Source organism: Haliotis rufescens, unplaced genomic scaffold, assembly GCF_023055435.1.
Source record: "Haliotis rufescens isolate VD_foot unplaced genomic scaffold, xgHalRufe1.0.p SCAF_9, whole genome shotgun sequence".
In the NCBI taxonomy this organism is placed as follows: Eukaryota; Metazoa; Mollusca; class Gastropoda; order Lepetellida; family Haliotidae; genus Haliotis; species Haliotis rufescens.
Window position 1 is genome coordinate 45,922,259 of NW_025964383.1, and position 12,998 is coordinate 45,935,256.

Sequence of the window (12,998 nt, forward strand, 5' to 3'; positions counted from 1 at the left end):
CAAATTATCGTGCAATTTCCGGGTATAAATTACGCAGGGATCTGTTCCCTATCAATGGTTGCGATGATTAACACCAACGAACATGCCAAGACTGACCGCTGTCCAGAAGGAGAGAGCCATAGGTATGCTGCAGATGGGAGCGACACAGAGAGCGGTTGCCATTAACATGAACTGCTCCAAGATGACCATTACCAGACTGGTCTCACGTCTCCGACAGACTGGCAGAACCGCAGACAGACCACGGAGTGGCAGACCATAGGTCACGACCCCGCAGGATGACCGCTTTTTACGGGTACGTCATCTGAGGAACAGATTGCTTACTGTGACGTCATCAGATGCCAACAGCTAAGGACATCCGGCCAGCAGACAAACAGTGACCAGACGACTACGACATTATGGTCTCCGGGCTTATCGCCCTTTCAAAGGCATGACCTTGACCCGTCAACATCGACGTGCCAGATTGACGTGGTGCAGACAACTCAGCGATGGCAACAAAGGGAATGGAGGCGAGTGCTGTTTAGTGACGAGAGCAGGTTCCAACTCTTCAAACCTGATGGGCGGACGCGAGTGTATCGACGACGTGGTGAACGTACGGCTCCTTGTTGTGTCCAGGAGGTGGAACCTTTAGGGGGCGGAAGTGTGATGGTCTGGGGCGACATTTGCGGAGACGAGAAGACGGAACTTGTCATCATCGAAGGCAATCTGACAGCACAACGCTACATTGACAATATCTTACGGCCAGTGGTTCTTCCTTTCACCCAGCGTCAACAACGGACGGTGTTCCAACAAGATAACGCCACACCCCATAAAGCCCGTATTACTAGAGACTTCCTCAACGCCAACAACGTGACTGTCCTGCCGTGGCCAGCTCGAACACCAGATCTGTCACCCACAGAACATCTCTGGGACCAGCTGGGGCGTCGTCTTCGGAAACGTCAACATCCTCCCTTCACGAGACAAGCGTTGATCGTTGCCCTCCGTGAGGAATGGAATCGTTAACCTGCAGTCGATGTGAGGACGCTTGTCTACTCAGTGCGACGCCGCATTCGAAGATGCATTGCCGCTCATTAAGGTCATATCCCGTATTGAACGGTCTGGGCCGTCGTCACATTAAAGTTGTAACCAATGTTGTTGATCGAATACTGGACGAATGACCCCTTGTCAAGAAATGTCCCTGTTGGAGGTCAAGGACTTTGTTGTTGAATTAGTAAATTCGCATTTTACTGTTCTGAATTATATATTTCTACAATACAATTGTTATTGCTGTTTCAATTTGTTTTGGTAATATTTTATCCTAGAAATATCGTTGGTAACGTTTCTTTTGGCCGTCAGTTTATTTTTATAGTATCCGAGCAGTGAAAGCATTTTCGGATTTTGGATTGCGCGGATAATACGATTGCTATCTCTTGTTGTCATCCACGTTTTGGGGCATAACCCTACACCTGTGTCTTTGTTGCCATTCACTAGAAGCTCAGTTAATGAACCTATTACAGGTATAGGTAGTAGTAGCACTACTCAGATTACCTGACAACGGTTCCCATTTGGCATGTCTTGTGTCTGGGGCAATTATTTCATCTGAATCCAGGTTTGAAGTGAGGTGAAATGTATGTTATGTAATATTCACGTGGCAGCCAAGCAAGAGGAGTGATCAGTTCATTTACCTTTTTGTACACGGATCATTCCTCGCCATCAAAAGTTCCACAGAAAATACGTTCATTGATTAATCACTGTTATCTTGCACAGTGGATTTGTAAGTGTTTACATGTGTAGGTTTACTAAAGCATACAGAATACACTCATATCATGGCGTGAAGTGCCGATGTAAAAACAACATACTTGGTTCAAAGGATTAGCCGATAATACGTTTATTGATTGTTCATTGCTTTCTAACTCCATGGATATTTTTAAAGCACCATGGACATCATGAACATAATTGTCACACGTGCTATCTTAGCTGACCGATGAGACTTGCCACCTTTGTAAAAACATCTGAAAGAAACTTAGTGATCAGTTGCAAAACGAACACGGGTTATAATATCCAGAAACGCTCTATGTATATATTTTAACATTTGAATGTAACAGAGCCATGTGACGTCGAATAAGTTTATTTGTACAGCAGCAGACGTATGGGATATTGTTCCTGTATGTGAATATTCACGGATACATTCCTCGAACAAGGAAGCTGCCCAAATGTATACATAAAACTGCGGTGGATCGTAATTATGATATTTGCATTTTGTTTTCATTCATTTGCTGTTGCATTGGATAGAATCAGTTTTGTTTCTCTTGTACCTGTAGGCGTGTATACATGTATATTACACTCAATGTGTAAAAAGTGATTCACTCAGGCAATTTATAAAATGTCTAAATATTTCAGTAATATAGAAATTGACTGAATCCAAGTCCAGATTGACTAACAATTTTTAAGAGGTTCAAAAGGGCTTAAAAATAGACTATTTATCCTAGTATTAGAGTGAGTGAGTGTGTTTGTTTTTACCCCCCCTTTTAGCACTATTTCAGCAATAACCACTAGGCTACCCGACCGCCCCGCTAGTATTAGAAGCCAAAACTATAGAAACGTACTTTGAATTTTGTTTTCTTTTAATCCTATCATTTTCAGTCACTGGGTGATGAAATTGACCGATTTTCAGTCAATTTGTAAAATAACTGAATATTTAGGCGTTGCAAAAATTGCCTTCGTGAAACTTTATACATTTTGGCTAAACAATATACCCACAATGAAATACTATCAATAAAAGCGATACATGCGCTTACGAATGGCGCAGCACAGGTCGCGAACTAGTCTTGATATCTGCTATATCATCCGGATACTCACGGGGGAGGTTGGGTGGGGGCGGGGAGGGGGGACAATAACTAAGGCAACAACCAGTCTCGGGGCATTTCTGTAGATCAGTGTCCCTTTAAAATGAGAGGAAACCTTCCATTGTAGGTTTCTGGCACATCCAAGGAACGCAACTCTACACAACGAATTGCGACAACTCAGACGACTGAGCCCCACGATGACTGTATAGGAAATCAGCACAAAAACACGAGAACGCGAGATCGCGACACTTGTCCAATGTCGCAATCTCGCGTTCTCGCGTTCTCGTGTTTTTGAAAATAGTTACATATAACTGTATAGGCAATTAGCACAAAAACGCGAGAACGCGAGAACGCGAGATTGCGACATTGGTCAAGTGTCGCGATCTCGCGTTCTCGTGTTTTTGTGCTTATAGCCTATACAGTTGTATGTAACTATTTTCAAAAACACGAGAACGCGAGATTGCGACATTGGACAAGTGTCGCGATCTCGCGTTCTCGTGTTTTTGTGCTTATAGCCTATACAGTTGTATGTAACTATTTTCAAAAACACAAGAACGCGAGAACGCGAGATTGCGAGATTGGTCAATTCTCGCGATCTCGCGTTCTCGTGTTTTTGTGCTAATTGCCTATTCAGTTATATGTAACTATTTTCAAAAACACGAGAACGCGAGAACGCGAGATCGCGACACTTGACCAATGTCGCAATCTCGCGTTCTCGCATTCTCGCGTTTTTGTGCTAATTGCCTATACAGTTATATGTAACTATTTTCAAAAACACGAGAACGCGAGAACGCGAGATTGCGACATTGGTCAAGTGTCGCGATCTCGCGTTCTCGTGTTTTTGTGCTAAATGCCTATACAGTTATATGTAACTATTTTCAAAAACACGAGAACGCGAGATTGCGACATTGGTCAAGTGTCGCGATCTCGCGATCTCGCGTTCTCGTGTTTTTGTGCTAATTGCCTATAGAGTTATATGTAATTATTTTCAAAAACACGAGAACGCGAGAACGCGAGAACGCGAGATTGGTCAAGTGTCGCGATCTCGCGATCTCGCGTTCTCGTGTTTTTGTGCTAATAGCCTATACAGTTGTATGTAACTATTTTCAAAAACACGAGAACGCGAGAACGCGAGATTGCGAGATTGGTCAATTCTCGCGATCTCGCGTTCTCGTGTTTTTGTGCTAATTGCCTATTCAGTTATATGTAACTATTTTCAAAAACACGAGAACGCGAGAACGCGAGATCGCGACACTTGACCAATGTCGCAGTCTCGCGTTCTCGCGTTCTCGCGTTTTTGTGCTAATTGCCTATACAGTTATATGTAACTATTTTCAAAAACACGAGAACGCGAGAACGCGAGATTGCGACATTGGACAAGTGTCGCGATCTCGCGTTCTCGTGTTTTTGTGCTTATAGCCTATACAGTTGTATGTAACTATTTTCAAAAACACGAGAACGCGAGAACGCGAGAACGCGAGAACGCGAGAACGCGAGATTGGTCAAGTGTCGCGATCTCGCGATCTCGCGTTCTCGTCTTTTGTGCTAATAGCCAACACTGTTGTATGTAACTATTTTCAAAAACACGAGAACGCGAGAACGCGAGATTGCGAGATTGGTCAATTCTCGCGATCTCGCGTTCTCGTGTTTTTGTGCTAATTGCCTATACAGTTGTATGTAACTATTTTGTAAGGTAATTCGTCACGGTAAACTCGCGTGCAACGGCGTGAACTGAGGTGCGCACAAACCATTGTATCCAACATCTTTAAGACACTGCTTATTACTGTCTACAAACTCAAAAAGTTGTAAGAATGATGTTGGATGATGAATAAAATCTCACGCTCGTGTCTTTTGACATCAAAACGACGAAATAAACCACAAGGTTCATAGAAATTTCTGCTTTGCAAATTAATGCAGTTTATTTCAAAATGGCTGCTCAAAATCACGTGACTTTTGACAATGTCAGAATGCACATTTTCCAAGTCTTTTGATTATACAGAAATATATATGTAGACTGGTAACATAATAAAGTCAAGAACACGCTCCCTTTCTTGCCTGTGAACTGACTGAATTTGACAAATATTGTCTGACAACTAACAGTCAAATAACCAACATGGATGCCAAATGGTATTTTTCAGAAAGAGTTTGTTTGTTTGTTTGTTTGTTGTTAACGCCGCACTCAGCAATATTCCAGCTATATGACGGCGGTCTGACATCAAATATATAAACACTCATTTGGGTGGCCCAGTCGTCTAAGGCGCCGCGATTCTCTGTGCAGAGTTGCGTCAGTTGGGCACGCCCGAAACCTATGATTGTGGGTTCGAATCCCGGTTCGCCCTGATTATGTTTCTTGTTTCACCATACCCGTTCTCGTGGGCTTCATCGAAGAGGTAAACGTCTGAGACCTGCATCACTTCGGGCTTTCCTCTCATATTAAGCTGACACGCTGTGATATAACTGGAATACTGATAAAAGCAGTGTTAAACCCAACTCTCGCACTTACTCTATAGATGACTACGCGTTTAATCGCTAAGAACATCGAAGAACGAAGCGGGATGTATTATACGATTATTCATGACCTCATTTCTGATGATTCGATTGTGATCTTGTAACATTATAACGCAGTGAGTGACGACGTTAATTGTGAAAGGGAAGTGACCGTCAGTTTGCTCTCAATGGATGTTGTGGCACGTCTACCGTAATGGCGGCTGCATGAAGACGATAAACATCCCAGTGTCACCCACAGGGTACGGGTAATTTACATGTTTGTCGTGTCTCGAAATATGAATTGTAAATAGTGTATCGTGCCAAATATATGGTGAGTTACTGAATAAATACAGCAGTTTCAAGAAAGTGGTAATTGTATTTATAATGTTAAGAGTATTTTACAACATGGACCAGGTTTATATTGTATCTTATGAGTGATGTCGGGATCGAGTTATCGCCCTTGATGAATGGTTTGTTTATTATAGGGTTAAGATAATGATTTTGTATATCATTGATTATTAAGTTTATGTTCATGTACAGAATATAGACGTATGTTTATATGAACTGAATGATTGTATGAATATGTATGTGTATGAAACCTATGCAGTATTGTTTTTTATAATGTTATTGTTTTGTACATTAAAGGATGTCATTATCTACTCTGGCAATAAACACTCACACCCGTAGCCTATGTTTGAAATTGTATTTTCCTTCACAATCCCCGGTTACAATATGACAATCGGTTTTGGGAGAAAAGGTACGTGTAATCGACCTGAGGATTGTGTGAGCATATGCGGGAAATACCCGCCTTAAATAGGGGTAAATATTTTTAAACCTTGTACATTTTATCAACATCCTTAAAGAGGCTGTACATAATGTTGATATCTCATATAATCATTAAACGACTCGTGGTTGTTGTTTATTGTACAATAAAACACTAGCCCCTCATGGTTTATTCTCCCTGCAGTGTTTTATTGTACTCCCACTCGTCGTTTATTTCTTTAACAGTGGCCCGCTCATTTATGATAACATGCGGGCGGTTTAATGATAGTTTTATCCATTTTAACTATAAAATAATGTAAAGCGGGATGTTTTGTAGTCAGGTTGGAGCGGATGAAAATATGATAATTAATTTTGTATTTCAAACTGGTCTATGAGAATTTTGCCTTTCATGAATATGCTAGCCGTGTATAACATTGCCTCATTGAGAAACTCACTGGCCTGTGATTATTTCTGTAACTGTAGTACTGCTGGTGTGGCTTAAAGCAATATTACTCACTCACTCACTGACGGTAATAGTTTTGTTTCCAGCTTTCGGACACATTTATGTTTTCACCATCATTGGACATTCATAGACACAATTTCTTTTGTTAAATTATATTGAGCATGTTGAGGGTTTTATCATAAAGAACATAGGAAACTGTAACAACGGGAGATGACTCAGACTTTGTGTATGTAAATTACATAGCATTTTCAAGCTCAAGTCATAAGTTTGCTAAATGCTACTTGGAGAATGAAGAGCATGAAAGAAGCATGACCAAAGGACTACTAACGTGCGCATGGGCCTTGACCTTGTGATATTACGCATGCGCACGGACAGCGTCTAAAACGCGAGAACACGAGAACGCGAGATCGCGAGAAAATGAAATGTCGCATTCTCGCGTTCTCGCGATTTCGTGTTTTTGTGGCCTAATTTGACAAGTCGAGATTGCGAGATTGCGAGATTTTGCATCATGTCCAAATGTCGCATTCTCGCGTTGTCGACTTATGACAAAAAGTGCTATGTACCAAAAACACGCGAATGCGAGATCGCGAGAACGCGAGATTTTGGCCAAATCTCGCGTTCTCGCGATCTCGCATTCTCGTGTTTTGGGCATATTTACCTCGTTTCCAAAGGTCGAGATCGCGAGAATGCGAGATCGCGAGAATGTCCCTTACAGTATTCCATAACTTACAGACTGAACATTCAAACAAATGAAATGTAACACCGACATGTCGCTGCTTTGTGAATATTATTGCACTCATCTTTGTTGCTCTAACCACAGTATTGTATTGTAGACTCGTATTGAAGTTGCACTGCCATTCAATGTTTTACCGCTACTCTATTGTGGACTGCCATTGTGATTACTTTGATGTAATTTGTATTTACTTGTAATTATAGTTAATTTTATAATGCAAGTGTTAAGTGTTGGTATCATACTGAATTCGTTTATGCATGGATTTCCGGGTTATCTTATCTTAATGTTTCAAATAGGAAGTAGACACGTAAGAGTATTGCCATGTATACAATTATAGACTGCAATCACTGTGCATTTCCCATAAATAGCTATTGCATGGCGAGGACAAACTAGCTCCGTATTATATTTAGAAAATCGATAAGAACACAAATAGATGATCGATTTTCAGATGGCAGTTCTAATTTAATAATCCTGAGGTAACTCAATAGTGACATTTTTCTTACAATCCTGCATTTAAAGGGTTGACGTATGTTGTCAGGGGACAGCTTTCTGAGCTAATAATACTACAACGTGAATTATTACCGACGTGGTACTGCGCAAAAATGTATCATGTAAAGCAATTTGTTATAAATCAGGTGTTTCGTGAAACTTGCATAGAATGTGATTGGCTGATAGATAATATTATTGGAAATCAAATCAGCCAATGTATTATAAAGAACATATATAATTCATATTGGATTTCATATTCTAGATATATGTAAATATAATTTCATGAAGAACTGTCTCATCTCTGATCAATGTCCAAACGAACATCCATTTATATATATTGAATACTGATATATACTGATAGCCCTCGTTGTTTTCCTTGAAAAACGGAAATATATATACAATGAAGGTAAATTACTAATGCTTATGTGTCCACCCCTAGCAGCCACACATGCAACACAACGACGCCTCATGGATGTCACTAATGTCTGTAGTGTGTTCTGTGGGATAGCATGCCACTCCAAACTCAGCCATTGAGCAAGCTGGCGCAGATCTTGAGGTGGAGGGTGGTTCTCCCTAACACGTCTCGTTAACAGATCACATACGTGTTCAATGGGTGCCATATCAGGAGAATATGCTGGCCATTCCATGCGAGTAACATTGTTTCGTCCCAGAAAGTCAGTGAAAATGCGTGCACGATGAGGTTTAGCATTGTCGTCCTGGAAAACCGCCTGTGGGCCTTTTCGATGGAGACAAGGAATCATCAGAATATCATCCCTGTAGCTAACAGCATTCACATTCCCGTTGATGACGTACAGATTGGTTCTGTGATGAAATGAGAAGGCGGCCCACACCATGACACTACCACCACCAAGACGTTGACGTCAGCAAAACGTTCCCCACGCCGTCTGTAGACAAGAAAACGACAGTCATTATGCTGCAGTGAGAACCGAGATTCTTCAGAAAAAAGAACTGCTGACCACTGTCGTCTTGTCCACTGTCGGTTTTGCCGTGCCCATGCGTCTCTGGCTGCTCCGTGCGGTCTGACGGCTTGACGTCGGGGCCTGATGTTTCTGTCCCTCATACGGCTTTTTATGGTTTGGTCACTGACAGTTTGGTCCTGTAGCAGCCCTCAGTTGCCTTCGAAGATGGTTTGCTGTGACTGTTCTCCTCCTCAATGCTTCAACAATGACGTATCGGTCTTCTCTTTCTGTTGTCACACGAGGGCGTCCTGACCTTGGTCTATCACGTACTGCCTGTGTTTGTTCGTAATCAGCAAATGACGGATGGACTAACATTTAACCTTCGAGCAGCTTCCCGCTGTGAAACATTCTCATTAACCTCGTTCTTCAATCGTGAGGTGTCAACGTTGTGGCATGTTAAACTCAGTGATGCAGTTTCATAGCGACCTGCCTTTATCAACCCAAATTTCGCACAAAAATTCCTTGTGGCTCGTGCTTCATGAGAATAAGTGAGCAACTGCACGATCTCAATTTTTACGGCAGCTGTGAGGAGGAGATTAAAACAAAATATCCATGAAAATGAGTGCTGGTCAAAATGAACGTTGACGAGTCCAGTATGATTCAAATTCTTTGTTCTGGTCAGGAAGTCACTTGAGTAAGGGTAGTTTTCAATATCAGTATGAGGCCGCCGATCAGGAGGCCCTTTACCAAATTCGAAAGGAATTGAATGAACAGCGCTGCAAAATATCAGTGTTCCCTAAATTGTTTTGACGAGCATATTATGTACATACTGATTTATCCACATGCAACTACAGCATCACTGCAAGCACCCACTTATGTGTTTTGTCCCTGCTGCTTTATTAAATGACAATGGCAGCATCGAAGTAATCACGAAACACTCACGAATGTAATCACTTTTGTAACTGTTCATTTTGTTGTAATTTCCTAACGTTTTGGAATGCATTTTTACCTTCCTGCAGTATCTATTGGGCAAGCGTGTAACCGGGGTCGTGAGGACAATTGGCCAAGGGTGTGAGTCTTATTGCATTTCTTCTTTGTTTTCTTTTCTATTTTTCATTCAAGCCAGGGTACATAGCATTGTGTTCAGTGCCATTATATCATGAGAGACATAAAATTACATGGTAAATATCATGAGGAAAATGTACAGGATGTGATAAGAAAGAAAGTTCATCTTTGATACATTGTAATAGTTGTAAGAGATATCGATTAAGTAAGCTATTCCGCCTGCGTTATGGTTTTCCCCAATAAACTCAATTTTTGAGTGAAAGAAATTATTTTTCCGGGGCTTTTTTTACAAGGAACAACACGACATCATAAATGTCTTTCAGTATATTTCTATGTGATTTTAAACATGGTTTTATTCCTTTAACAAGTTTTACGTAATTGTGTCTTTTTGCTTATATCTATAAGTGATTTAATAAGAAGTTGTTGTACCTCCAAAAGAGATATCCGGTTTTGTAATAACAACATGACCGACAAAAACATTTATGAAAGCCTTAACTTCGTCCCAGAGAGAGAGCGAGAGAGAGAGAGAGAGAAAGAGAAACAGACAGACAGACACTGACATAACTCTCACGAATGAATGAATGAATGAATGAATGAATGATTCAATTTGGGTGCGTCCATGTGCAAAAATGATTCCGGGATAACAGTGACATTTACTCTGACTTGTTTGGAAATTACTATTGTCGCACAATAAATACTGAACAATTTCAAACTGGTTGACGGCATGATAAGTCAATGCAGATGCAGGAATTGGTAAATCACCCTGCACGCGAACGACTGCCGCCAGACGCCTCCTCATCCCTCATGCACGTGACGCTAGGGGCTTAATGCTAATTTCACATTCAAAGCATGATTGTCAAAATGGGGGATGTGTGATTTGTAGGTCCGTAAGGAGCCGCGTGTGTAAACCGTCCTGGTGTTTCAGTGGGATTCTTACTATACCAATTATATGATAATTAAAATGAAATAGAAATTCAAATTTATAAACAAAGAAAACAATTTAGCAGGGGTAAGAGTATTCGGCGTCACGGTAGTCATCACTTGTTTGTATACAGTCGGTTGCGAGTTTAACCCTAAGCATGGCTGTTATTACCTATCACAGAGGTTTGCCTGATGGCAGCGATAATAGGGGGTATAAGTAGGTCACGGGACTACGCGAGACCTAACGTTATTTAGTACTTCCGGTGACAAACAACGTCCGGCTGCAATGGCGACAGCAGTGTCACGTCGGACAGGGCCCGGCGAATCATATATCGAACACGCAGGTGTAACTAAGAAAAACATGACACTGTCACAGACATTAAAACACTCGAGATGGGGAAAAGGAATAGCAAGTGTTGGCTTGTCAAAGCAGTTGCAGTGTTGTCAAGACGTCCCATGGTCGATGTCAAACTGGCCGCTACCCATTCATAAATATTGAGGTAAGTTTTCACTTTTTGCACACTTCTGATAAGTTGGTATAATTGTCATTGTGTTGATAAGTCAATACTGATCGGTTCATCATCACCCGTACAGTGGTGATGGCGTTGAAAAACGAACATATAACATTCGTTCTGAAGGTATTTGCAATATGCTCTCGGTTTATGCACCATACAATGTTATGGCAAATTTCCATTACATCTATCCTGAGCCTTTTCCAATAATAAATGTTCAGCTCTGATAGGGAACGTCACAGAATTATATTTGTAGGTCCAGGGGAGATGACACAAACTATAGTCATATTTAAAGAAGGCCTATCATGTGCATATTGGCAACGCAAATTTTGTCAATACTTAATGTTGTGCAAGGAGACTTATGGGGGTGCCTGCGTTAATAAATAAGGATATGTGCCAACATCATGATGATAATGTTATGTGCACTGAAAAATCAGGTTTGATTCACACAAAAAAGTATTAATCTAATTTGTAAATAATGATGATTAAATCCTTGCGGTGTTTGTTTTTAAGATCTCTGAAACGTGACCTCACTAAAATGTATTCTGTATGATGTGAATAGACTTGATCATTACAACCCCATTTAGCATTTGTTTATCATATTCAGTTGAAGGTACAATGTACATGCTTAATTTATTAATTATATCTTGATGTAGGCATTGTAAGAAATGGTTGGTATTTTAGAAGTATACATTATATGATCTCATAAGTGTTATTTATCTTTTGCAGTTGGACCATATTTCCATGTTTGAGGGGAGAAAGAGTAGATGCATATGGATCACCAGAATTACCTTGATGCCAAGCATAACTGCACCTCAAGAGCATCTCGGACTATAGCATATCTTCAGATTTCTTGGAATAATTTGTGGTCAAGCATTACATTGCCTATGAAAGAACAACTCTTGTTATGTATACAGGTGTAAACATATTAAAGTTCTATCTGAACATTTTGCTGAAGTACTGGTTCTGTAAATGATGTCTGTTACCATCAGAATACACCATATACACTGGACACTTGCTGGAACAGGACCTACTTGTCATCAACATGGTGTTGCAGAACATCTTGGGACTCTCTCATAACGTTCAGTGTGAATCTAGATACTGACACCAGTAACAGTGCATGCTGGCACATTTATTTGTTCAGGCTTGGCATTTGGGAATATTTGCCATGAATGTTTAATACTCATGACCTTGGAATAAAATTACTGAATAGATCTGAAGCTTATATTTTTTGGGTGTCTAAGATATTGCCATAAAAAAAAGAAGTTTTTTAAATATTTCTGGTATCAGCCATGATACTGAATTGATAGTGAATACAATATCATAACAATGCACATGGAATGTGTGATAATGAATTTCTAGTTTATGGGTCAAAATTTTCCAAGAAAATACAACAGATGCTTACCAATGAAAATTTAACTTAACCAATGGCATAGCAGTTGTTGCTTTGTGAAATGAATTCTTTGTTGAAATATCAACATGTCTTGTTTTTGCATCGCTGTTTTAGGGTCCAGCATACAAATTACACTGATTCATAGAACAATAGGCAATAAACATTAACATTTCTTAAACATAATCTTAAAACAGATTGGTCCAAATGGATAGCGGAAAATGTGAAATGACAGTTACCTCATTTGTTTGACTTGGATTTATTGGCAGAATATTTGAAATACACAAATATATGAAAAACAGGTGCAATTGTTTCTTTCTCTGCATCAAGTCAATATGGTTGCACTAAATTGTGTCCATCAGTGTTGACTTAGTGATAAGTTGAATATATTAATGTTTTGGACTTGTGGCAACTTTTTTACTTGTTAATTAATT

The 12,998-nt window shown here is 40.3% G+C and overlaps 1 long non-coding RNA gene across 1 annotated transcript; it reads left to right on the forward strand.

Moving 5' to 3' along the window:
• The first annotated feature begins 10,339 nt into the window (after positions 1–10,339).
• Positions 10,340–12,388, forward strand: LOC124120399. The gene is made up of 2 exons (XR_006858823.2): positions 10,340–11,162; positions 11,904–12,388. It is a non-coding gene; the product is annotated as an uncharacterized LOC124120399 (long non-coding RNA).
• Positions 12,389–12,998: the final 610 nt, after the last annotated feature.